The 24,771-nt window shown below is 39.5% G+C and overlaps 1 long non-coding RNA gene across 1 annotated transcript in view; it reads left to right on the forward strand.

The window, feature by feature from the left end:
• LOC107982807 (uncharacterized) overlaps positions 1-6,310 on the forward strand; it is an 88,424-nt gene extending 82,114 nt beyond the window's left edge. Inside the window, exons 3-4 of the long non-coding RNA XR_001730254.2 lie at positions 2,587-2,662; positions 3,732-6,310. This is a non-coding gene — a long non-coding RNA (uncharacterized LOC107982807). The remainder of the gene's footprint in view (positions 1-2,586; positions 2,663-3,731) is intronic.
• Positions 6,311-24,771: the final 18,461 nt, after the last annotated feature.

Below are 24,771 nucleotides of genomic sequence, written 5' to 3' on the forward strand. Positions count from 1 at the left end.
AGGCTCCTTCCTTGGAGGCTTTTAAGCAGAGGCTGGATGGCCATCTGTCGGGGGTGCTTTGAATGCGATTTCCTGCTTCTTAGCAGGGGGTTGGACTGGATGGCCCATGTGGTCTCTTCCAACTCTACTATTCTATGATTCTATGATTCTATGATTCTATGAAATAGTAATAATAATAATAATAATAATAATAATAATAATAATAATAATAAATATGAAACCTACTAGGTAAACTTTGGAGTTAACATTTTATAGGTTTGGCCATGACTAAAACCATTTTAACTACAGTTGAGAAGAATGCCATGGTGGCAGAGCAGGAGATGTTTGGAAAAGAGCACAATGACCCTGAAATGCAAAGCCTTTGCGGAAAGGTCAGGAACCAGGCAGAACACAGATCAAATTGTGGCAAGAAAAAATCAATAGAGCTAGAGAACCTTCAGTGAAGAACAAAAGGAAGCAAGAAGATGATCTGGGGAATAAAGGAAAGAGCAAAAACAAGGACAAGGCATGGGAATGGAAAGGGAGTATGTCCTCTTCAGAGAACATCATGGACCAGATTTGGGGTCATGAATTGTGGACATAAGCTGGAAGTCCTGTATCTCTGCTGTCAAGTGGTATCATGCGTAATGACTATACTATGTAACAATAACAACTAAAACTCAGACAATGTTTTGGCTATTTGGTAACATGATTCACCTCCAGCAGCCCTTATTTTTCCTCATGTTGAAAGTGTATGCTGTTGAATCACACACATCAGATTTGGAAACTAACTGAAAGAAATCATTGACCTAATCTGGTATGGCACTTCCTTTCCTCTCATGAAATCCAGTAATGACGTCTGATTTCTCATCTTTGGAAAACTAGAATGAAAGTTTTTATTGAAATTCTATGCTCACTCCAACCTCTTGGTTATAAATTCTACAAGGATTTGCTTATACATGTCCTGATACCACATGCACATACTGCTGAATGAGGAATGATTCATGATTCTTGTAAAAACACATTCTGTTCAACTTTATTGGTTAATGATACACACACACACCATAAGAAAACTTCCTAACTATGAAGTGCTAAAAGAGATTATTATCACAATACAATCACTGCAAAAGAATTTATGAAGATGTTAATCTAATGGTAGTTCTAGTCCAAATACTGGACAAAAGTTCAAGTTCATTTTGCCTAGTTGCCAATTTTCTGTGATGTCTTGGAATGATTACTTGTTGCCTTGGAACAGGCCATTCCAGAAAAGGTGCCTCGTTACTATATTATGTCAACATCAAGGATGTGTTATGCAAGGCCATTCCCAGGTTCCTAATTATTATGAACATATTCCGATATTTTGTTTGCTTTTAATGAAATTTATGAATATTGTTTGAGCATTCCTTAACTGGAATTCTGAAATCCAAAATACTCCAAAAACCAAAATTGTTCAAATGAGTGACAGATATAGTGACACCTTTGCTTTCTAATGATTCTAAACTTTGTTTCATGCATAAAATTGTTTAAAATGTTTTATAAAATCACTTTCTGGCTATACACATAGCATGAAATTCATGTTTACACTTAGATGTCCTCTTTAAAATATCTTATTATGGTATGTATGTAATCATATAAAACTCCAAAATCTGAAAAACTCCCAACCACTTCTGTTCCATACCATTTAAGATAAGGGATACTCAACCTGTAATTATCTCCTTTTTTAATAAAATCTTATTTCTTTTTGCTATAAGAAAATCACAACATGTAACAGAAAATCTCAGAGTGTATTTTTACTCTGCATGGAATTTTGAATACAATTTATTGTATAAATGATGAGCATATACATAGAAATTGCTGGACCGCACAGTATATCAAAGCTATGAGTATAATTTTGTTGTTGCATGTGGTAAAAGCTGCAGAGATGCTACATTGTATGACCAATAATGTTAGGATGGCATTAAGTTATTAATTTATTTATAAAGCCAGAACTGAAAGATCAACTCTGAACATGGCCAGTTGATTTTTTCCCTTTAGAAATCTGCCACTTTATTATATCCCATGTGTGCCAATTTTGTAAAGGATTTATATGCTATGGTGAATGGCTGCACATGAAGCATGAATTCAATCTTTCTTGGGCGTATTGAACTAGACTAAGGTCTTATCATCCTGTGGAGAAAGTTTGTGAATTTCATACTTTAACCATATATAGGGATAAATAATTAGAGTGGCATATGCTGCCCAGTAAGCAAGTTCATGTGCAGTCATGAAGCATGGCAAACTAGGCAGTTGTGTTGTTCATGGAATTAATAACCAGGGATATCTTCAGAAGTACTTTAATAGGGTTGGTGAAAGTACAACCCATGGCCTCTCGCCACCATGAGCACACCCTGCCCCAAATTGTTTGCCAAAAATGGCCTTTCTGTGTATCCTTGAAGGAATTGGGCCTCAATGTTTAAATATACTGTATGTATAAAATAATCGCAGGTGGAATGTATGCTATGTATGGCATGGCAGGGGATGAAACCCTTCAAGGCCTGTGGGAAGCTCAGTGGCCCTCCAAAGCATGATAATGGGCCACCTCTGTTCTTATTCTTTTTGATTTTTCAGATGAAAATGAGGATAGCATAGAAATGCATGGGATTGGAAAGGCCACTGTGGAACATGACTTCCAGAGCATCATCAGGTAATGTCAAACAGAGTGGGGACATGATCTGGAAGAGGCTTATGCCTCACTTTCAGAGGTCTGGAAGTTATTTTGCACTAGACTACAGTTTCCCCACCCAGCTGCATGATAATGAATCACAAATTCCAGAACTTCTGCATGGCAACTCAACTGAAGGAGTAGTATCAGATAGTATTTCTTATTGTGGTACAAGTTTAAAACAAAGGTCAATTATATGGGGAGGCTGCGTCTATAGCTTCTACAACTGTGGCAGAATCAAAGCTGCTTTAAAAATAAAGCCAATTGTGTTGGTGTGGCCCACCACAATTGTTATAGTTCAGCTACATTAATTTAATAAGCTATTTAATAAGCATTTTCTGATCTCAATTCTGCATAAGATTAAACTAAGGACCAACACAGAGGGCTACAATCTTTTAAAAAAAACCCATATAGATATAGCCAAAGGCCCAATATTTTTGTGGGATTTGAGATTTCACCATCATCCAGCCTCATTAGATAGGATGCTATAACCAAAATTTGAACTAGAACACAACTGGGGTAAAGAATCAAAGGTGTCTGCTCTTCTTTTGAAAGAAGTCCCTTCACAAAAGACATAATATGAAGTAAAACTTGCTAAACACTTCAGATATCCCCACCTCAGATGGCATATCAGATACAGATGAGCTTTAACTTGCTAACAACATTAAACAGAATTGTTTTCATGGCAGTGTTTTACCTCAGTATAGGTGCAGAAGCATGGTCTATTAAGCAGTTCAATGTCAATTTAATGCACTGCAATTATACAATTTTAGCCTGTGAAGTAATGAGAAGCTGGTAGTACTATCATGAAACAGTTGGTTGAAGGTAATCTTCCAAGTTCAAGGGCGTCCTTGACGTCAGCCACCTGTTCAGCTTTTAAAATCCTAGATAGCAAACTCAATAAGCCACCCAGAGAGAGAAAGAATTTTATTTCTTACGAAACCTCAAGCAGCTGTCCCATTCCCCTCTTCTGTTAGAATAGAAAAATCACTGGTTGGAAACCACTATTGTTATGGGGATACATGGAATAACTCCCACTTTCTTTGTACAGGTCAACCTATCACCAAGCCAAGGACACGACTCCAGAACAGCAGGTGTTCAGAGATGTTCTTGGTAGGAGAAGAAACAGTCCTTAAAACAGAAGTCCAGTTCACTGCTCATTTTTGATTTACAGTATCAAAATCACTCAACGAAGAGAGGAGAAAACATGTATTTATTTTATAGTGAACAGAGGAATCACTGGGAGTTCGGGGACAGAACGGGGAGCAACAAGCATTCAGCATCAGTCACCACCATCAAGAACGCTAGGCTTGTGGTCCAAAGTCACTGTTACTTTAAAAATCAGTATACACTCAGCACTCTGTATTCACAGATTCTGCATCCACAGATTCCACTAACCATGGCTCAAAAATACCACCTGCCCCCTTCCAAATAGCAAACCTTGATTTTGCTCTTTTATATCAAATATACTATTTTACTATGTCAATATATAATGAGACTTTGTGTGTGCTTTCTGGGTTTGCATGCCACGCCACACACACACTCTCCTTGGAAAGAAAGTGCATGTGTGGCATGGTGTGCAGACCCCGAAAGCACATGTGGCTGCAGCCACTGCAGGTGCCTGCACTTTCTGGGACTGCACGCCATGGTATGCATGCACTCTATTTTCATGGAGAGTGCATGTCTGGTGTGCAGGTCCGAAAAGCGTGTGCACCTGCCAGTGCTTGAAGCCAAGCACCTCTTACTCTAGAGTAAGAGGCACTCAGCTGTTGGTACTGGCAGGCATGCACATTTTCGAGGCATACATGCTGAGTACACACACTCTTTCCAAGGCAAGGAGAAAAGTTCTGGGAGGCGCTCAGCTGCAGGCAAAAGCAGGCTGGGAGCCTGGATCAGCTTTAGATTGCTTTCGTGTTAAGCTGATTTTCATCGGAGAGAAGGCTTCACGTTTCATGCTCCTGAACAAATGAAAGAAACTGGAGAAATGAATTCTGCACAAAATTCTAATAACCATACAGATGGCTTTACTACCACATTTCCACCAACATACCTGTTATGTTAATGTGCCTGAGAAAAATCCTTCCCCTGAAGATCTTAAAACTCAGGTAGGTTGATATATAAGGAGATACAATGTATGTATTTTAGAAAGCCTACATTAAGCTTTATAGGGCTTAATAGATCATGATCAGCACATTTAATTCTTCCTGGAAATGGACCAGTAGACCACCTTCCATGCTTAGAATTTTGTGCAAGAGAATGTCCAAATTACAAAGCAGAAATTTCTACTGGAGTCCAATTCAGCACAGTTGTAGTCCCATTCAGCACATGCTCAATCCAAATTTCCTTATCTAACTGCTGACTGAGCCGGAGCACCTTTATCTTTTCTATATTAAGTTTCAATGTGTTTACCCAGTCCATGACTGGTGACAGAGGACCTTATCAGACGGCCAGGGATTAAGCGAGGGACATCAGGGGAAACCGTAGGTCAGAAGAGGGAACTGTCATGCTCTGTTCCCTACTGTCAAGGTCTGTAGTCTCCCTTCCCATGACATTTCCCCATCTGCCTCTGCTTCCTCCCTGGCTACCCTGGCTTTGCTCTATGATGAGTCGGGTGTACAACACTGTAAGCATGGAGCCCCATGGAGCCCCACTGGAAGTACCCTGTGTCATGTTGTTATCGAGCCATGGTAACCACCCTCCCAAAAAGATTTATAGTTCATCAAGAGCTCAGAAATAAATATATAATTTTTCCATTTTTAAACAGACCCTTTCTAGACTTGCACAAGTTCAAAGCATCAGAAGATCATGACCCAACCAGCAGCAGCTGTAAACCAATAATCTCTATCATATCTAATGCTTTCCTAAATTGCATCTATTTTATGATTTTGTGCAACTTGTATCTTTCAACTGTGTACTGTATCTATTTCTCATATATGAAATGTATATAAACTGCTTCTTAGATATGTATCAAAATATAACTTAGAAACAGCAACCCCTATGTGATCCTATTCCGATAATCCCCTGGGAATGGTAAAGATTGGGCAAATCCTTCTGGCTATTTCCCAAGCCAGATAATCATCAGATTCATTGTAAAAGATAGGTGACTTCCTTTGTCAGTCAGATAAGTTTCAAATGTTGGTACAAGTCACATAAAGTTGAGAATCTGCAGCAACTCCATGAAAATAGAAGCTTAGAGTATGTGCGTTCATTAACTCTCAGCCATTCCTTGATAATCCAAGATCATCTTTGTGCCTTGAGTTTTGCACCTTTGTTTCCTAAGATCTATATCTTTGTTTGGCACAGAACTGGACATTTGAGCTAATCAAAAGCTCATCAACTTATCTTTACCATTTGTTTTCCCTGGACTGTTCCCTCCCAGGGGGTGTCTCTACAGCTGATTGGTCCTTCATTCTGACCAACTCCTGGCTGCCAATCTTCCTCCCAGCCAATCCCAGCAGGGATCCTATGATGCCCTTTTTTCAGCCAATCAGGGGAAGGAGCTAAAAATCTGAATAGCTGTCAGAACTGTATAAGATGTCTTGCTTTCTCTGTATGTTTTTGCTTGTCTATTTTGAAACATCTTGCTTGTACTTGCATCCCTTTTGGTTGAATTATATTAAACCTCTGTGGCTTGTCTTCAATCTGGTGAGTTATTTTTCTGTCATGGCCCTTTTGATTTAGCATACGCATTCCAGGTACAAATCCTTTTATCCATGGTCCTAGCTAATCATTACAGTGTGATGGGCTCTGGGGGACTCTGTGCTGGCAGCGCAGAGAAGTGGGGAGGGGATGATTCTTTAGCAGCATATGATGAGGTTCAGAGACTAGTTTAGTACTGAAGCAGTTTATGTAGAGTTAGACAGAAGAGAAAGATTGCATTTGGTATCACCAATGTACTCATGATATTGAATCACAAATCTCCAATTTCTCCCAGTAGCTTTGTGTTGATTTTAAACAGCATGGAAGACAAAATGGACACTACAGAACAATGGTCAAACAGGAGTCCTCAAGCACCACCTTCTGAGTGTACCCCTCAGGGTAGGACTGAAGTTATTGTAAAACAGTGCCTGCAAATCTTATCCCAGAAACATGACTAAAGAATAGGGTTGTGCAATTAAGTTTAAACCCGTGCTGTTTTCAGTGTCTGGATCAGGCCCATTTGTCCCAATGGGGGAATTTCCAAGGCTCCCCTTTCTGTCATTTTTAAGACATCATTTTCTTCAATAAGACCTGGGTTAAGGCATCAGACCTGAGAAACTACCTTTTCTGGGATCATTTCTCCTCATATAATAATAATAATATAAAATAAAACTTTATTTATACCCCGCCACCATCTCCCAGCGGGGACTCGGGGTGGCTTACATGGGGCAAGGCCTGACTAGGACAATTTACAAAAACAACAGCATAAATACATTGAACAATATACAAAAAAATGAAACACAGTAAGACAATAAAGCAAGAGTTAATGATATCAATCAACCACCAAGTAAAATTCAGTTGATTTCATTGGTGGTGGGGACTGCAGCAGCAATATAAAAATAACATCATCAGTTAAAATACCAGAACAAAAGGGACCTAATAAAATTCAGGATAGAGTTATAATGCCAACTGAGGCTGATCATTTTCTTCAATAAGACCTGGGTTAAAGCATCAGACTTAAGAAACCACATTTTCTGAGATTGCTTGCCCTCAATACACTTTCAGTGAAGTTGAGTTAAGGCACTCTTTTTAAACACTTATTTCAGTGGGAGCCACACCACCTGAAGGAGCATTAGCCATTGTTAAGAAATAATATAAATTATGTCCTCATTTTATGGCCACTTTAGAAATGGCAAGATACCTCTGCCCCACATTTGAAGCTTGTGTTGTGTAAAAGGCACCATCAGTGGCAGTTTCTTAAGTGTGTAGAAACGCTTATTTAGTGCTACTTGAGTCAAAAAACAAGGCAAGCCATGCAGAGCTGCAAGCGGCACTAAAAATTTAGATCACTAGTGTACTGGAGCATAATCTGTGTCTCTCAGAACCTGCTTGCAATAGAAAAATGGAGGCCCAGCTTGTCTGAAAATAGGTCATGACTTTCTTCTGTTCTGACTGGCTTAACAAACAAGGCTCACAGGGAAACCTCCGTGTGGGCGAGTGGCTGCCTGTCTGCCCTCCAAGTGTAGCTGAATGAAACTGAAAGTAGCCGTGGTTGACTGCCAATGGTCTGCTGTGGCTGAAAAAAATGGTGGCAGCACCCATGGTGTTACATCAGGTTGACAGAGCCGAATCAGCTGGAGCCCATTTTGAAAATTTGTGTACAGCCCTACCAAAGAATGATATTATGATTGATGGTGTCAGAAGCTACTGAAATGACCAGAGGAACCAACAAGAACACATTTCTCCTACCTTTTCCTTCATAGTTATGTGCAGGAAAAGTCACCAAAGTTATTTCTGTCCCAAACCAGATCAGAAATCAGATTTAAAGCAGTCTAGATAATCTGGGAACCTGTCAGGGTCTGCTATACAGGCGAAGATGAAGAGCTGCCAGGCCCAGTATCTGAGTCAGTAGCAAACAAGGAACAACAACAGCTACAGCCTGAGAAAACTACCCCTGCAGTATAGGACCAAGTGCCTCAGGGAAGTGGGAGTCCTGAGTTAACTCAGGATCAGGACAGCAATGAGGTAGAGTTAGGTGTCCCAGAAAGACTGCAACTGAGGACTGATTGCTATTCAGCAGATCCACCCGGCTGGCACAGAGAAGGGCCAACAGATGAGAGCACTTGTGCTATGGGGCATAAAGAGTGGCAGTTTGGATTTGGTCTTTTCTGGGAGCAACGTTTGGAACCTGCTACAACTTGGAGCTTAGTTTGATGACCTCATGTGTATCTTTGTGTTTTGGACCTTGGCTTTGGAATTTTGGATTACACTTAAACTTGGATGATTTGGTGTGGACCTTTGGAATGAACTATTGACTACAACTTTTGGAATACCCTTGCATAGTTTGCTGTCTTAATCAGCATTGGCTTGGACTGGCAATAAGTGTAGTGAGTGGCTGTTTATATTTAGAGATGCTGTGCAGGGCTGCAACAGAACCCCTGAAGCTGAGAGGCCATAACAGGTTCCAGGATATGGCCAAAAAAGGAATGTTAGAGGCTGGTCACTTCAGTAATGATATAGTACAGTGTGGTTCAGAAATGAGCTTTTTCCAGCCACTGCCTAACTACAGCTTCTTTTAAGCAGGATGGAATTCTGTTTTGTTGGAGAGAAGCATTTACCGCCCTCATCTCCACTTAAGCATTCCCCCTGAACTGCTTTAATACACTAGGAAGAGCAAAGATCTAATATACACATGGTGAATTCTCCTTTCTTCAAGGATCCTATCTTGCCCAAGCATGTGGCTATGAAGGAGGATGATCGTTATTTTTAGTTCTTCTTCTCCAGTGAGGATGTTTCAGGGAATAAGTGCTGTGGCATAGTCCAATTTTAGGAAATTTTGGTAACTTTGGATTCAACTTGAAGATTAATCATTTCCTTTTTCTTCATGGCTAAGGACGTACATCATAATTAGTACAAACACAGAACCTGTCTGGACCAGTATCTTTGGTTTCATACTGTATACTTGCACCCAACAAAATATGTCCTCTTTAGGAATTTTCTAGCTCTTCCAAGTGATTCTATGAGCCTGTGGTGGAATCCCTCTCCTGGTTGGTTCTGTAGTACCAACCCTTAGGTTCCCATCACTCACTTTGCCCTTCTACTCTTAAAATCCCACCCTGGATTTGGTAATCAGGCTTCAGGGGGACCATTAAATTGGATAAGTGGCTATGTTGATCAGTGAGCTCAGTGTGGTAAAATGAGACTAGTTTTCCTATCTAATTAAATTCAAAAATTCACAAAGCTGTAGAAAATAAAAATAGCAAAGATTTATTGCAGGGATCATCAAACTTTTTAAACAGAGGGTCAGTTCGCAGTACCTCAGACTGTTGGGGGTGGGATGGACTACATCTTCAAGTTGGTTCATACTTAGGGAAATCTTAAGGTGACCCTCTCACAGAGTTTTCTTGTCAAGACATTCAAAGGGGATTTGCCTTTGTTTTCATCTGAGGCTGAAAATGTGTGACTTGCTTAAAATCAGCCAATACGTTCAAAGCCACAGTCCAAGGTCCAAACCACTACACCACACTTTCTGAATTCCTCCCCTCTCTATTTCCTAGTTGCCTTTCTTCCTTTTCTCCCTACCTCCTTCCTTCTCTCTCTTTTCCCTGCTTCCCTTTCTTTCTTCCTCCTCAAGTCACAAGGAGAGGCAGGTAAGAAATGATATTATTTATTTATTTATTTCCCCACTCTTCCAGCCCTCCCTCCCTCTCTTTTTCCTCCCCCCTTCTCTCGCGCTTTTCCTTTCTCTTTCCTTCCTTCCTTCCTTCCTTCCTTCCTTCCTTCCTTCCTTCCTTCCTTCCTTCCTTCCTTCCTTCCTTCCTCTCTCCCCCCTCTTCCTCTCTTTTTCCTTCTTTCCTTCCCTCCTTCCTTCTTCTCTCTATCCTTCCTTCCTCCCTCTCCTCCTCCTTTCTTCTGTTTCTCCCTTCCTTCCTTCCTTCCTTCCTTCCTTCCTTCCTTCCTTCCTTCCTTCCTTTCTTCCTTCCTTCTTCCTTTCTCTCTCTCTCTCATCCATTTAGTCTTCTCCTGCCTTTCACACTTTCTGTGCTATCTCATCAAACTGCCTTACTTTTGGCTCAACAATAAAAACAAAGGGGAAAGAGGAAAAAAATACACACAAACCCACAACATCTTCATTCTAACTGGTTCCAAAGGAAGTCTAAATGTAGGCTGAAATGCAGTGGAAGGAGCTGGCACAAATGGTGGCAGTGGTTAGTCTAAAGTTTGGGATGGGGGCTGGGTAAATGATCTTGGTGGGCTGGATTATGGCAAAATAAAAGCTTAACGCCATGCTGGTTCCACACATAGTATATTGTATCATCTCAGTTTTGTAAAAAAAATAATAGCAATACTTCTCCCTGAACTCTTTTCACGTTTTCAGCTCCATAAAGCCTATTCAGATCTTAGCAGTTTCCACTCTTCCTATGTTGTCCTAACTATTTCCATTTGGCTCTACTTGACTTTGTTTCAAACTGGCCATTCTCTACTCATCTATGACATACTGTTGTTTTTGTTAGCTTGAATATATTACAGCCTTACTCATGAAAAGAGTATCTGTGCTTTCAACTGCCTGCACCTGACAAATTATGCCTTCTCTAGAAAATTCCTGGAGAGAGCATAATTTGCCAGATGTGCTGTCTAGGATTTTTTAGGGTTCCAGGTGATTCTATGGTATACGTCTGCAGACATTACCATAGACCCATATTGGAGGATCTAGCAAATTCCTAAATACCTTTCTAGGAATTTCCCAGGCCCCTCAGGTTGACTCTGTAGTAAGTTCTGGTAGATGTTGCTCATTTCAATTGGGTTCATTTTTATCCATAGTTTCATGTTCTCATAATAAATTTGGACATGTATACCCCACAAATATGGGGATTGTACTGTATTTTTATTTATTTCTTGGATTTATACTCTACCTTTCTCCTAGAATGGGATTCATTACTGAACCAAACTATTTCTCCCATGTCTTTCTGCCTCTAGGCATCTATACTATCCACTAACAAAGTCATGAGGCCCTGGTGAATTTTTCTTCTTAATCTTGATCCACACATTTAGCGCCTGCTTGAATCAAACACAAAATCTGCCCTTTGTCTCCTCTTTAATAATAATAATAAATAATAAACTTTATTTATAGACTGCCCTATCTCCCCAAAGGGACTCAGGGCAGTTTCCAACATATGCCAACTATTCAATGCCTAAAGAAAAACCATACAAACAGTCGCTCTGAGTCCCCTCAGGGAGAAGGGCGGGGTATAAATGCATGTAATAAATAAATAAATAAATATACATCAAGACATGGCACATTAGACAATATAAACAATGACAATAATAAAATAACAACAAATAATGACAAACAAAATAATGAATTAAAATGGAAGAAAGAAACACCATAAAATATAAAAACCCTCTTTGTCCTCTAGGCTACATTATCGGGTGACCTCTTTCACTGCTTCTTACATCTTTCTCATTTTTGAACTTCCCACAAGAATACACTAGAGCCTCCCCCACCTCATTTATTTAGGATTGTAGTAGTCTTAACAACTGGAGGTTTGGTGTTTATCAATGTCATCTTGAGGCCTTCAGATGATGCAATGCTTCCATAAATTATATAAGTATTTAATCTTTTCAAAATCAAAAATTCTAACTTTTACAATCAACCCACTTCCCCTCACCTGAGTAAATAGTGATATCCAGTTATGTTATAGTGTTGTTGTGTTACCCTAGTGATGTTAAAAAAAATTGCCCTGGCATTGTTGTAACAATCTAGATGTGCATGTTTTAAAAAGTCACTAAGGCTAAAATGTATGGTGATGAATGGAACTAATTCTTCTTTAAAGGGCAGAGGCCTAGAAGGGAGCAAAAGGAATAAAAATGGAGAATGAAATGAACGGTAGAGACAAGCTGAAAGGTATATGCACAAGGATCAAATTCTAAAGACAACTGAGTGAAGTTTTAACATTAAGCTCACTACAAACAAATTAATACTGAAAAATCATATACAGTAGAGTCTCACTTATCCAACATAAACGGGCCGGCAGGATGTAGGATAAGCGAATATGTTGGATAATAAGGAGGGACCAAGGAAAAGTCTATTAAACATCAAATTAGGTTATGATTTTACAAATTAAGCGCCAAAACATCATGTTATACAACAAATTTGACAGAAAAAGTAGTTCAATGCGCAGTAATGCTATGTAGTAATTACTGTATTTACGAATTTAGCACAAAATATCACGATGTATTGAAAACATTGACTACAAAAATGCATTGGATAATCCAGAATGTTGGATAAGCGAGTGTTGGATAAGTGAGACTCTACTGTACCTCCAAAAAAGAGAGAGAGAGAAACCAACTCCCAAGCAGCAAGCAATTCAACAGCAAAGTGAAACTCTTAATACTGTGGCCCTTCATTTGTAGTTGAACTACAACTCCATAATTTCTGACAAACAGTATGCTGGTGATGATGATGAGAACTAAAGTTGGGCATAACAATAATCCTTTCACATTTACTTTTCTATCTTTCACATCCCTAGATGGAGATTCCTAACCCTTCCATCGTGCCCATTTATTGGAGCAATGATTCCCAGCCTTTGGGACGTCAATTCCTAGAAGCCCAAGACAGCTTAACCAACTGTCAGAAATTCTAGGAGCTGAAGTCCAAAATATCCAGAGGACCAAAGATTTGGAAACACTGCATTAGGATAAGCTGTAACCAGATAATTCTCTGAAATGCTTCCAGTTCTACATGTGAGGCCAGTGTTAGGTGGGCTGCGGTGTTTTGCATTCATTTGCAAAGACTGCCGGAGGTTACATTTTATCAGTTAAAATATTTTAAGAATATAGGATAAATATTACAAGAATGCAGGTATTAGAAGAAGGTAGAATGGTTGCTCCTGACAACATGACAAGAATATAAACCTTTTGGTCCAAGATAAATGGATAGGATATATTTGTGGAAAGTATGATAGATTTCAACATCACCGGTGGAATGTTTAACCAGGCTTCAAGTATAATTGGAAGAATTATAATCATCACCCTGAATCACAATCAATTCTGGTATTTGGGGTATTTTTGTTACAACAATGTAATTAGGAGAAATTTAAAATTATTTGAAATTGAGAGATCATTGTGGATCGTAGAAATGTTGCCTAAATGTTATAAAAACATGGAGAGAAAATTTGTATTGTTGCTGTTCGCTGCCATTAAACTAACTTTAGACTTGTGGTGCCTCCCAAGTCCCTCTATCACCAAATAGTCTCACTCAGATCTTGCAGACTGAGAACTGTGATTTTCCTGCTTCCCTTTAGCTTACTGAGCACTACAATCTTTTCTGGTTAGTCTTGTCTTTTCATAATGTGGTCAAAGTATGACAGTTTCAGTTTAGTCATATTGGCTTCTAGGGAGAGGTTAGGTTTGATTTGCTCTAATACATATTGGTTTCTCATTTTGGCAGTCTATAGTATGCAAATAATTGTTCTCCAGCACCACATTTCAAATGAGTTTATTCTCTTCCTATTCGCTTTCTTCACTGTCCAGCCTTCTCAACCATTTTTCTTTTCCTAATGTTTAACTGAAATTTGCTTTTATACATTCTTTCTTGATTTTCTTCAGTAAACATTCTAAGTATTTGGTATTTTTTTGCTAGTAGTATGATGTCATCTGCATATCTTAAACTATTGGTGTTACTTCATCCAATTTTCATGCCTTCTTTCTCCAAGTCACAGAGTCATAGACTCATAGAGTTGGAAAAGACCACAAGGGTAATCCAGTCCAATCCCCTGTCATGCAGGAATACACAATCAAATCACTTCTGACATATGACTATCCAGTCTCTGTTTGCAAACCTCCAAAAATGACACCCAATCACAGTTCAAGGTAGTGTATTCTGTCCAAATGTTAGCCTCTTGTCCTGAGTACAGGTTATGCTTAAGAGCAATCATTCTTTTCTAGAAGAGTGATTTATAATTTTTCACGATCTATACAATCAAGGGCTTTGCTACAATTTAGAATGCTCACACTGTTGTTCTTTTGGAATTCTATGATGTGCTCCATTCTCAAGTTCATTTTAAAATATTTTATTTATTTACATTATTTTTATCATGGATTTCTCCCAATATAGGGATCCAAGATGACAAACAAGAAATATAAAATAGTGCTAATTAAAAACTATGATAATACATTAAAGTATACATATAAAAATGAAAATATAAATATAAACATGAAAACAATTTAACTATTTATGTTATTAAAACCATTAAACATTACAATATTAAACATATTAAATTCATATCCACCTGAAAATCATAATCACACCTTGAAAGCCCATCCCTCCTCATTTTATAAATGCCTGATGGCATTTATGTTTCCACCTGCCTATAAAAGGCAAGAAGGAATGGGGTCACTCTGGCCTTGTTAGCGTGGAGGATCCAAAATCTTAGAGCAACACACTGAGAAGGCCGCCTCTCTTGTTCCCACCAAACAAGTTTGAGGGGCTGGTGGGACAGAGAAAAGACTTTAACCTGATAATCATAGTGTTCTGACGGGTTCATAAAGAGAGATAAGGGCCTTTGAATACTATTGTACCAGGCCATATAGGGCTTTATAAGTCAAAACCAGCATTTGATTTGTGCCCGGAAATAAGCTGACAGCCGACAGAGCTCTTGCAACAGGGGAGTTGTGTCCTCCTTGTACCCAGCCCTAGTTAACAACCTGACTGCCACTCCCTGGACCATGTTTCCTAGCATTTTTCAAAGGCAACACAACAAAAATTGCATTACAACAATCCAAATGGAATGTAACTTAGGCATGCAACACTGTGCTTTGGTTCAACTACTCCAACACATGTTTGTGATATGACCCCTATTGCCTCTTCCTTTTCTTTAGCAAACTTGGACATCTGACATTTCTACCATGGATGGTAGAAGTCCTTGTTATAGAATTTGAACAACCTTTTCGCCTATGTGAGAACTTAATGTAATAGTTCTGTGGTTACTGCAATCTCTCATGACTCCTTTCTTGGAGACTGGAATGTATACTGAGAATTTCCAATATGTGAAGAAATATGTGTATGTTTTCCATATTGCTCAAAGATTTCACTTAGAACCTCAGTGGATTTTGCTTCTGCAGACTGAAGCAGCTGTATTGCTATGACATTTGTTCCTGATGATGTATTGCTCCCAAGTGTTTTAAATGCAGTTTCTACTTCATTTTCTAAAACTAGAGGTTCATCTTCATATGGTCCTCTACTAGGACCATTTTTACCTTGCTTGTAATTGTCCCAGTTTGGCACGTACAGCTCTGAGTCATAGAATCCTAGAATCTGAGAGCTGGAAAAATTCTCAAGGGCCATCTGGTTCAACCCTGTGCCATGCAAGAACACACAATCAAAGCACTTATGACAGATGTCCACCCAGCCTCAGTTTAAAAATCTCCAGAGAAGAAGACTCCACTACACTTTGAGGCAGAATATTCCAATGTCAAAGAGCTCTTACATTCAGAAAATGCTTCCTTTGGGTGGAGTCTCTTTTTTCTATGGTTTGTATCCTTTACTCTGTGTCCTAGTCTTTAGAACAGCAGAAAACAAGCTTGCCTCCTCAGTGTAACATCCTTTATAATATTTAAACATAGCTATAATGTCCCCCCTCAGCCTTTTTCTTCTTCAAAGCTAAACATACCCTAAGACCTTAATAGAGATTACCTTCCAGACAGTACTGAATTTACCATTGTGCTTATACGTACTAAGCACAGGGCCCCGTTGGGCAAGTGGGCCCATCTTGCTGTCAAATATTTTTTTTTACAATGGATTTTGCTTATGTGGTACAATGCTTATGTAAGCTGCACCGGGTCCCCAAGGGGAGAGGGGTGTGATATAAATTATATTCTATTCTAAATAAAGTTCTATGTGGGACAAAATAGAAGGTGTTCTGTTTTGGAGCAATTTCAGTCATAATGACACCCTGCACGTCTCTTCGGCACAGCGACGCTTCCCCCATCACATGGGAGAAGCTTCGCCCAAACCGAGCAGAAGTGTTCTGACTCCATCATGGCCAGGATTACAGGAAATCCTGTGTTTGGAGGGAAGTGTCCAAGGATGCTTCCATCCCAGTTGGGGGCAGGGCCTCTGCTGGAAGTCACACAACGTCGTGTGATAGCAGGTGTGGGGCTCCATCCCCAAAGCAGGCTGGAAGTGTCCTAGAATGCTTGATTTGGTCAATGTGATGAGATCCTAAGCGTGATCCTCTGTTGGAACATTTAAAGCAGGTGGGACAGTGGAACAGCAGAGGATGAATTACGGCTGTCCCTGCCAAATTGGGGCAGTTATCTAATCTTCTCTAACTTTCTCCCTTTATATTCTGCTGATTTTATTCACTGTAAACTTAATTCAAAAAACAAAACTAGTTTGCACTCAGTGAACTCAGTAGAGTGGGTGAGTGAGGAGGTAGGAGTGGAATTTTGCCCTTCTCAATAGGCTCAAAGAAAAGCAAACTGCTGCAGCCTCTCTGAGCTTACCTGTGTTTTCTTATTAATAACTTTTGACATCTTGATCAGATTGATGCTCAGACACATGCCCCCCCATGTTCATCTGCAAAATGTCAGAGGATAGGTGAGGTTTGCAGAAATAGACTCATGGTTCACGGGATAGATGCAATGTTCCTCTTACTATTGCAGATCATGAGGAACTGTAATTCATTGATCTCTGAAAGTGAAGATGGAACCTGAGGTTCAACATTTTAGGGAAGGAAATTGCATGGGACATGCATGAATCATGTGACCTCATCAGACAGGCCGCCAGAATTCCCATGCATTGTGGCAAATCTGGCAGTGCCCATCGGAGGCCATGGGGAACCCGTCATCCCATGCCCTGACTCACTGGGTGCACTATTCCATGGGGGGGGGGAGCATTGTCTGCCTGGTTTCCCCCATAGTTTCAAAGGCAACACGTGGCGGCATACAACGGATCTTCTACAGTTTTACGGTGGAGGCCTCACTGGAAGTAGTTCAGTGTCATAGTATGGGAGCTAGCAGGCTCAGTTGTAAAACTATAGAAGATCATGTGCGTGCTTCCGAAAGTAAGCCTAGCTGATGAGGTCGATAGTCCATCCAGCAGAGGGGAGTAGTGTGAAGGGAGTTGGAAGTCTTCAATTCTACCCTCATCTCTTTAATGAAGGGAATGAGCAACATCATCTATTCACTGGAGTATTTGCTAACTCTGATTTGATGAGGCAACAACTGAGTCAGCAAATGACCAACTAAAGGCAATTACCTCTTGAGGATGCATTGGTTTCCCCTTAGATTTCCAGAAGATAGACCACTGTTAGGACACATTCCAGTTCAATTTCTTATTTCTTGGATAATGGACTCTTTATTACACAGGACTTTGAGACACAACACCCCGTTTACCATATTGCCTTTATCAAGACAAGCGCTCCTGCTTCATATACTCTACCAGAGTGTATCTCAGGACACAATCACTTTAACGTGCCTTGTCCCTGATTTGCCCTAATTGGGCACTATCTTAATTGTTATCTTTGCTCTGCTCCTAATTTTTGTAGTTGAAGCTATAATATTCCTTTTTGAATTTTGCAGTTCTTTCATGAGAAAGCTTTTAGTATTCCTTAGAGACTAGAGAGGTATTTTTGTGGATCACAGCCTCCTTTTGTAATCAGCATCTGGTGGCCCTGCATTCCATCACCAAACCTTTTCCAATATGGCTTTGGGGGTAATAATGAGCTGTATTTTCCATGTTAACTGCTTTTTAGCGGATACATTTTTAAATTGCTCTTAATTTTATTAATAGTTTAATTCCATATTATCCTTCTTGTTTTAGTGTTGTGAAATGTTATCTTTGTTTTAATTTTGGAAAGCCATCTTGAGTCCCAGAACTGGAGAAAGGAGGGAGGGAGGTCAATGATAGAAGGAGCTCCCAGCTTCTATTAACAGTTATGCTACCAGAAGATGAGAAGAGTCCTTCCATAAGTGGTTGCGAATGCCTTCTTTCACATTTGGAGGAGCTGTGGTGGGAGAGAGCCCCAAAGCTAAGTGCTGGAACTCAGCGTGGAAACCCTTGCTACACTTCTTACATTCAGCCAATATGTGTTTCAATTGTCAGCTCTTTACCACTGCTATGATTTTGCTTTTTCCATCTCAAGCCATATCCTTTTCTTTTGTGTTTACATACTTATAAACATATTTATGGTGGTGGGAAACGAACTATATCAAGGCATCTGGGGAAAATGTAAATATAATATTTGGACTTTTACTCACGAATGTCTTAACATTTTTACTTGATCTCTGTTCCCTTATTTATTACTCTATGTAACCACTCCAAGCACCAAAAAATATACACATATCAGAAAGCTAAATTCTCTCCCTTTCTGACATGATACAAGCAGTGAGTGTATGTGTGCACGCGCATGCATGCGCGTGCACTTAGCAAGAGTGGGGGAGGGGATAATGGTTTGATTTCCTATGAAGTCTGCTGTTCTCAAGTGCACTTGTCATTTTTTGTGTAAGGAAAAGGGATTTTGAGGTCATGGGATGAATAAATGATAATGCAAGACTTGCAACTTGTTTCACTACATAGAAAAGCCAAGCATAAGAAAGCACAGTTAGGAGAAATGTTCTAGGGAAGGCAATATCGGACCTCTTGCTAATTTCTAGGAGGAAAAGGAGGGCTGCCCATCTCTTCCCAGTCCCTGCATCCTGTATCCAGGAAAATATTATGTGTATCTGAATTATTCCCTCATTGATAATAAATATCCCCATCTTCCTGTACTTTTGTGAAGAAAATATTCTGAACTTTTTCCCACCCCTTTCATATTATCACCTGGAGACACAAATTCTAATCTCACTATCTTGTCATCCCACAAAGTTGTGGGAGGGCATTTTTCACTGCTGGGATGTTCTTCCCTTAAGAAATGGAGATTTAATCAAGGCCAAAGTAACTTCTTCCTCCAGGTTGACGCAATAGGTCTTCATGATTTCACTAAATAACAAATACTGCAGCAGGAAGAGGAGTTAGCTATTAACAGAGAACTAGAGAATAGCTGAGTGGTGGAATGCAACCAAAGAGACAAGAGAGAAAAAGTTATCATCCCTAGGTTTTTAACTATTTTTCTCCAGTGATATATAGAACTTATCTCCACCACCCTCACCAATATTCTGCAACTGATAACATACGTTATCAGACTGATGTGGAAAATAATGTCTTCCTACCACATCCTGAAATGAAAATTCACAGTGAGTTAATATTTTACTTTCCAAAGAATCAATAGGAAGAGAGTCTCTAAACTAGAAAGATTGGCCTGTGTCCTTCCATGGATAATCCTTGGTTATGCTTGTTGCTTTTGGATAGTTTAAAAATACTGGTGGGAAAATGAATATGCCTATAAACTATTGTTTTCTTGGCAGAAAAAAGGCAGTATGAGGATGTCTCCTATGTTCAAGTCGGGAAAAAAGATTCCGAAGGAAGTCAGAGGAGGAAGAATTTCCTATTCACCCCTTAGTCAACTGAAAGCAAAGAAAGTTTCTGCATCATTGACTACAATCACTACCTGGCCAATTATGAAAAAATTAATAAGAAATTCCCAAATCCAGTGAAGGCTCCCCTGGACTGTTCAATAATTCAGTAAACATTGGGAATTTTGGTCTCTGGTTTTCATGTTTCAGAATGGTTCTTTCTGCTCCCACAGTGAGTTGTGTCCTAAATAACCTGGGCTTTGGGTCCTTGCCTGTTGCTGGTTGTATCCAAGTTTAACATTACCCTCAATCTGCATGTTTCATTTGAGCCATTCTTGTCTCCCTGTTGTGGTGAGGAGGTCAGTGGAAAACCTCTCTGGCAAAGGCATACCTCCATTTCAAATATTACCAGTGAAACTGAAGTGGAAGAAACTGAGAGAATGAGTATAGATGTGTGACATTTATTTCTGTCCATCATACGCAGGAAAAACAAAATCGCCATACCCTGCCATGGATTTTCAGAGCACTGTTAATACAAGAAATTGCCAAGACAAATACTAGCGCAGGAAAAAGTTAAGTGATTTTGGGCTTTGTTTTCCCCTAAGTAGTGTCTTTTGGCCTACACACCCCTGGTTTTTAGGCATCAGCTGCTGTGAGTAATACAAATCTATTTGCCTTTTGATTACTGATGTTTCCAATGTTTCCACCCCTATCCTTTATTATGGGTGCAGAGATCCCTTTGATAATTCATAGACTCATAGAGCTGGAAGAGACTTTGTGGGCCATTCAGTCCAACCCTCCTGCCAAGAAGCAGGAAAATTGCATTCAAAGCACCCCCAACGGATGGCCATCCAGCCTCTGTTTAAAAGCCTCCAAAGAAGAAGCCTTCACCACTCTCCAGGGCAGAGAGTTCCATTGCTGAACAGCTCTCACAATTAGGAAGTTCTTCCTAATGTTCAGGTGGAATCTCCTTTCCTGTAGTTTGAAGCCATTGTTTTGTGTCTTAGTCTCCAGGGCAGCAGAAAGCAAGCTTGCTCCCTCCTCCCTATGACTTCCCCTCACATACTTATACATGGCTATCATGTCTCCTCTCAGCCTTCTCTTCTGCAGGCTAAACATGCCCAGTTCTTTAAGTCGCTCCTCATAGGGCTTGTTCTACCCACCCTTGATCATTTTAGTCGCCCTTCTCTGGACACATTCCAGCTTATCAGCATCTCCCTTCAATTGTGGTGCCCAGAATTGGACACAGTGTGATTCCAGGTGTGGTCTGACCAAGGCAGAATAGAGGGGTAGCATGACTTCCCTGGATCTAGACACTATACTCCTATTTATGTAGGCCAAAATCCCATTAGCTATTTTAGCTGCCACATCACATTGGTTGGCTCATGATTAACTTGTTGTTAATCCAAGATTTTTTTTACAACTACTGCTGTTGAGCCAGGCATCACCCATTCTGTATTTTTGAATTTCATTTTTTCTGCCTAAGTGGAGTATTTTGTATTTGTCACTGTTGAACTTCATTTTGCTAGTATCGGCCCATCTCTCTAATCTGTTAAGATCATTTTGAATTCTGCTCCTGACTTCACTCAGTTGCCAGATCATCTGGGGAAAAGTCCAAAATTTTCACAAGCCCTTATGGAGAACAGATCTTCCCCAGATTTCTGATACCAACCAGAAGATGTGTCTGCCTGAGGGATGTCTGGATATTTAATGGGTGTTAACTAAATGTCTACTTGTGGAGTGTGAAGAGATTTTTCCCAGTCTCTGAACACAGAAGTACTCACCCTTTCTATTGTAAAACAAACTCCTAAAGATTGAGGTCTAAAACTTTCAATAACGGTCAGGGAGAAATAAATTCATAAATGATATGAATATAATCACCACATGAATGTGATGGGAATTATTTTTTGCTTTGGGTGTTCTAGGTGGCATTGAGATAAGAAAGTCAAATGAAAGGATCTCACACATTTATTTTGATTTGTTTGCATCTACTGTTTCTGATATTCCACATTCAGATTATGTATTTCCCAAATCCAATCAAGCATTCTGTATTTGGCCGAGAACACATTAACAGCTACTCTTGTCATGATCATAGACTTCATTACCTTTACAGTTTCTTTTATTCTCCAAGAATTGCAATGCAAGGGTGATGTCTATCCAGTGATGTTGTTCCAACAGTACACAGCTTTTGCTTCTTTCAGAAGACCCAGGGTGTAGCTACACTGTAGAATTAATACAGTTTGACATCACTTTAACTACCATGGCTTGATGCTATGGATTCTTGGAATGTGTTGTTAGGTGAGGCTCCAGCACTCTTTGGAAGAAGGCTAAGCACCTTGTAAAACTAAAACTGTCATGATTCCATAGCATTGAGTCATGGCAGTTAAAATCATGCCAGTCCTCATGAATTCTACAGGGCAAATGCATTCCCATTTTAATCTTTGCACAAGGGTAGAGTCTAATACTTCTATTTGCTTGTTTGGGACTTTTTATACACCTTTTCACAACATTATGCTAGGTATTGTGGGTGTTACTTATGCTAGGTGTTTCATTCACATTTGTACAGTAGTGAGTAGAGTGTGCTGCCACTAGGAGAACAACACTATCACTTGAAGTTTTCAGCAGGTGCTATTGCTCCAACCAGAGTAAAAGATGCCAAGAGCATATATTGTATTAACAATGATTGTTTGGCTTTTATCTGGTACATATTTTACTGGAAGTAAAGTAATCTCTGATACATAACTGGTGAAGCAGAACTGTAAGAACAACAGAGAAATCACATACTGATCCAACTGTTCAGATCAGAGGCAAAAAACCATCTTACTGTGGAAAGAATAAAGCTAAATTTCTAATGAAGAATATGAACAAGCTAAGTATCTACTGAAGAATGGTCGAGCTATCTGTCATTCATTCTGAGAGTTTCCTGTTTAAATCTGGTTCTTGTCAAAAATAAACGTCTCTTCTGGTTAAAACTCTCATTACCAAAATCAATAACCTTTCTATAATATGAAATACTTGTTCCTTTAAGCTCATGACAGACTCAATATAAAAGTCAGTTTTCTGTCCATCATTTAGTTGAATTTTGTAAGTCAACTGGGGTTTTACATATTTGTGATTCACTTCTGTACAAATAAAAGGTTTCAGCTTTGAAGTTCAAAGTATCTGAAATCCTGTTGCTGGTGAGCAATAGAGCACTGAGAAATTGGTCCTCTCCAGATACAGGCACTTAAGTCCAACTTCAATTTCTAACTTTCCACATTTCAGATGAGTATGATTCTTCCTGTTTAAAAGGATAAGAGGGAATTCCCTCTCGTGCTCTGCCTGCTTCTAAATTTAAATATTTGGTTTCTTTGAAAGTAATAATTACTGATAATTCCAACCAAATAGACAAAATATCTTAATTGAATTGCTACAGCATAATTACTGCAGGTAATGCTACTTGGAACACGCCATATTGTCCAAAAATATCTCTCTGATTTCTAGATTGTTGGCTAAAAGCTGAGTCAAATGGTCCAAAATTCCAAACAGAAACATCTGGTAAATTATGAAACAGAAAATACTGTATTTTGGGTTTCTTTATTTTTGAAGAGAAAAATCTTAGGCTTATGCAGAACATTATCATAAGAGACCTGCAAACTGTAGAAGGACAACCTAAACTGTTGTTGGTAATTATCACATGGCATCAAGTGCATATTGCTGCTAATTTGCTTTCCCTCCATGAATGCTGAGTCCCTTTTTATTGATGAAAAAAGCCTGCCAATGGCTCTTGATAGCACTGCCTTCCCATTACCTGCCTCAGTGCAGTAGATTCCTTCTGTTTCTGTTCCAATTTGCCAGCAGTCAATCAGTGGGTGTGATTCTCACCCTCTACCCCCTCCCCCTTGCTATTTCCGGCTGGTTGTTTTCCTTTCACATCTCTATTTATTTTATTTTATTTAACATTTTTCTGTATTACCATAACAGTAAAATTGCAGTTAAAAAAACCCTAGAAGGAATATTGGGCAGGAAGATGGACTTATGGAGTTGGCACAGAAGAAACATGGGACCACAGAGTGTGACACCAGCACTAAAGCATTAATGCAGAGAGGTGAAATAATTAATAGATACCTATCTTGAGATGTTTCTATTCTGTGTGATAATGAACATACCTACTCCAGAATGTTTACATTCCCTTAACTAATGTAATGAGGCTGGTGTAGTAAAGTCCTCAACATTTACAGGTTTGATTTTTGCAGACTTGATTATTTATGGATTTAAAAAAAATATTATCTCTAGGAATATTTAGGTCCTCTAGTGTGAGTCTCAAGTCGACTTGTGCTGCACTTTCAGTGGATGTTGGACCACAGAGTAATGATGAAGAACCTATCGCATGAATGTCAAAGTCATTTTCACCAAGGACCACATCAGTCTTATGGTTGCCTTCAAAGGGCTGTTTAATCAATGAATGGAGAATCTGTGGAGACAGAGGGTCAACTATTTTGTTAATATAGCGATTGGTGCTCTTGAGTTTTTACCCAATTTGGATTCCCAAGTGTTACTGAATGGCAACTTCCATACTTTTGATTATCCATCATGTGGACTGGGGATAATGGGAAAAGCATTTTAAAGTCAGACATCATGTCCACAAAAGCTCAAACCCCACTATCCTGACTAAACAGAACAAACTGCAGTGTGATGTCTTGGCCTAGCTTTTTCCTCCTCTGCTTCATTTCCTTGTTTAGCTCTCCCTTTGGTGTGGACTTTTCCATTTGTACTTAGTTTTAGGGCTGGAGCTTAAAACCCCCGTAGAGGCCTGGCTCAGTTGGTTAAGCCTTTTTGCCTCAGACCTTGCCTGAAAGGCTTTCCCCTCCTTTTTATTCTGTGTCAGAGTTTTAGAGGAGAAGACCAGAAAATGTCTGGGTTCCTTGGCCTTAGCAATCCAGACAGGCATCCTTAGCACGTATTTTACCAACATAGCTTATATTTTACCAACATAACTTAGAGTACCTTACCATATA

This window comes from Anolis carolinensis, chromosome 1, assembly GCF_035594765.1.
Source record: "Anolis carolinensis isolate JA03-04 chromosome 1, rAnoCar3.1.pri, whole genome shotgun sequence".
In the NCBI taxonomy this organism is placed as follows: domain Eukaryota; kingdom Metazoa; phylum Chordata; class Lepidosauria; order Squamata; family Dactyloidae; genus Anolis; species Anolis carolinensis.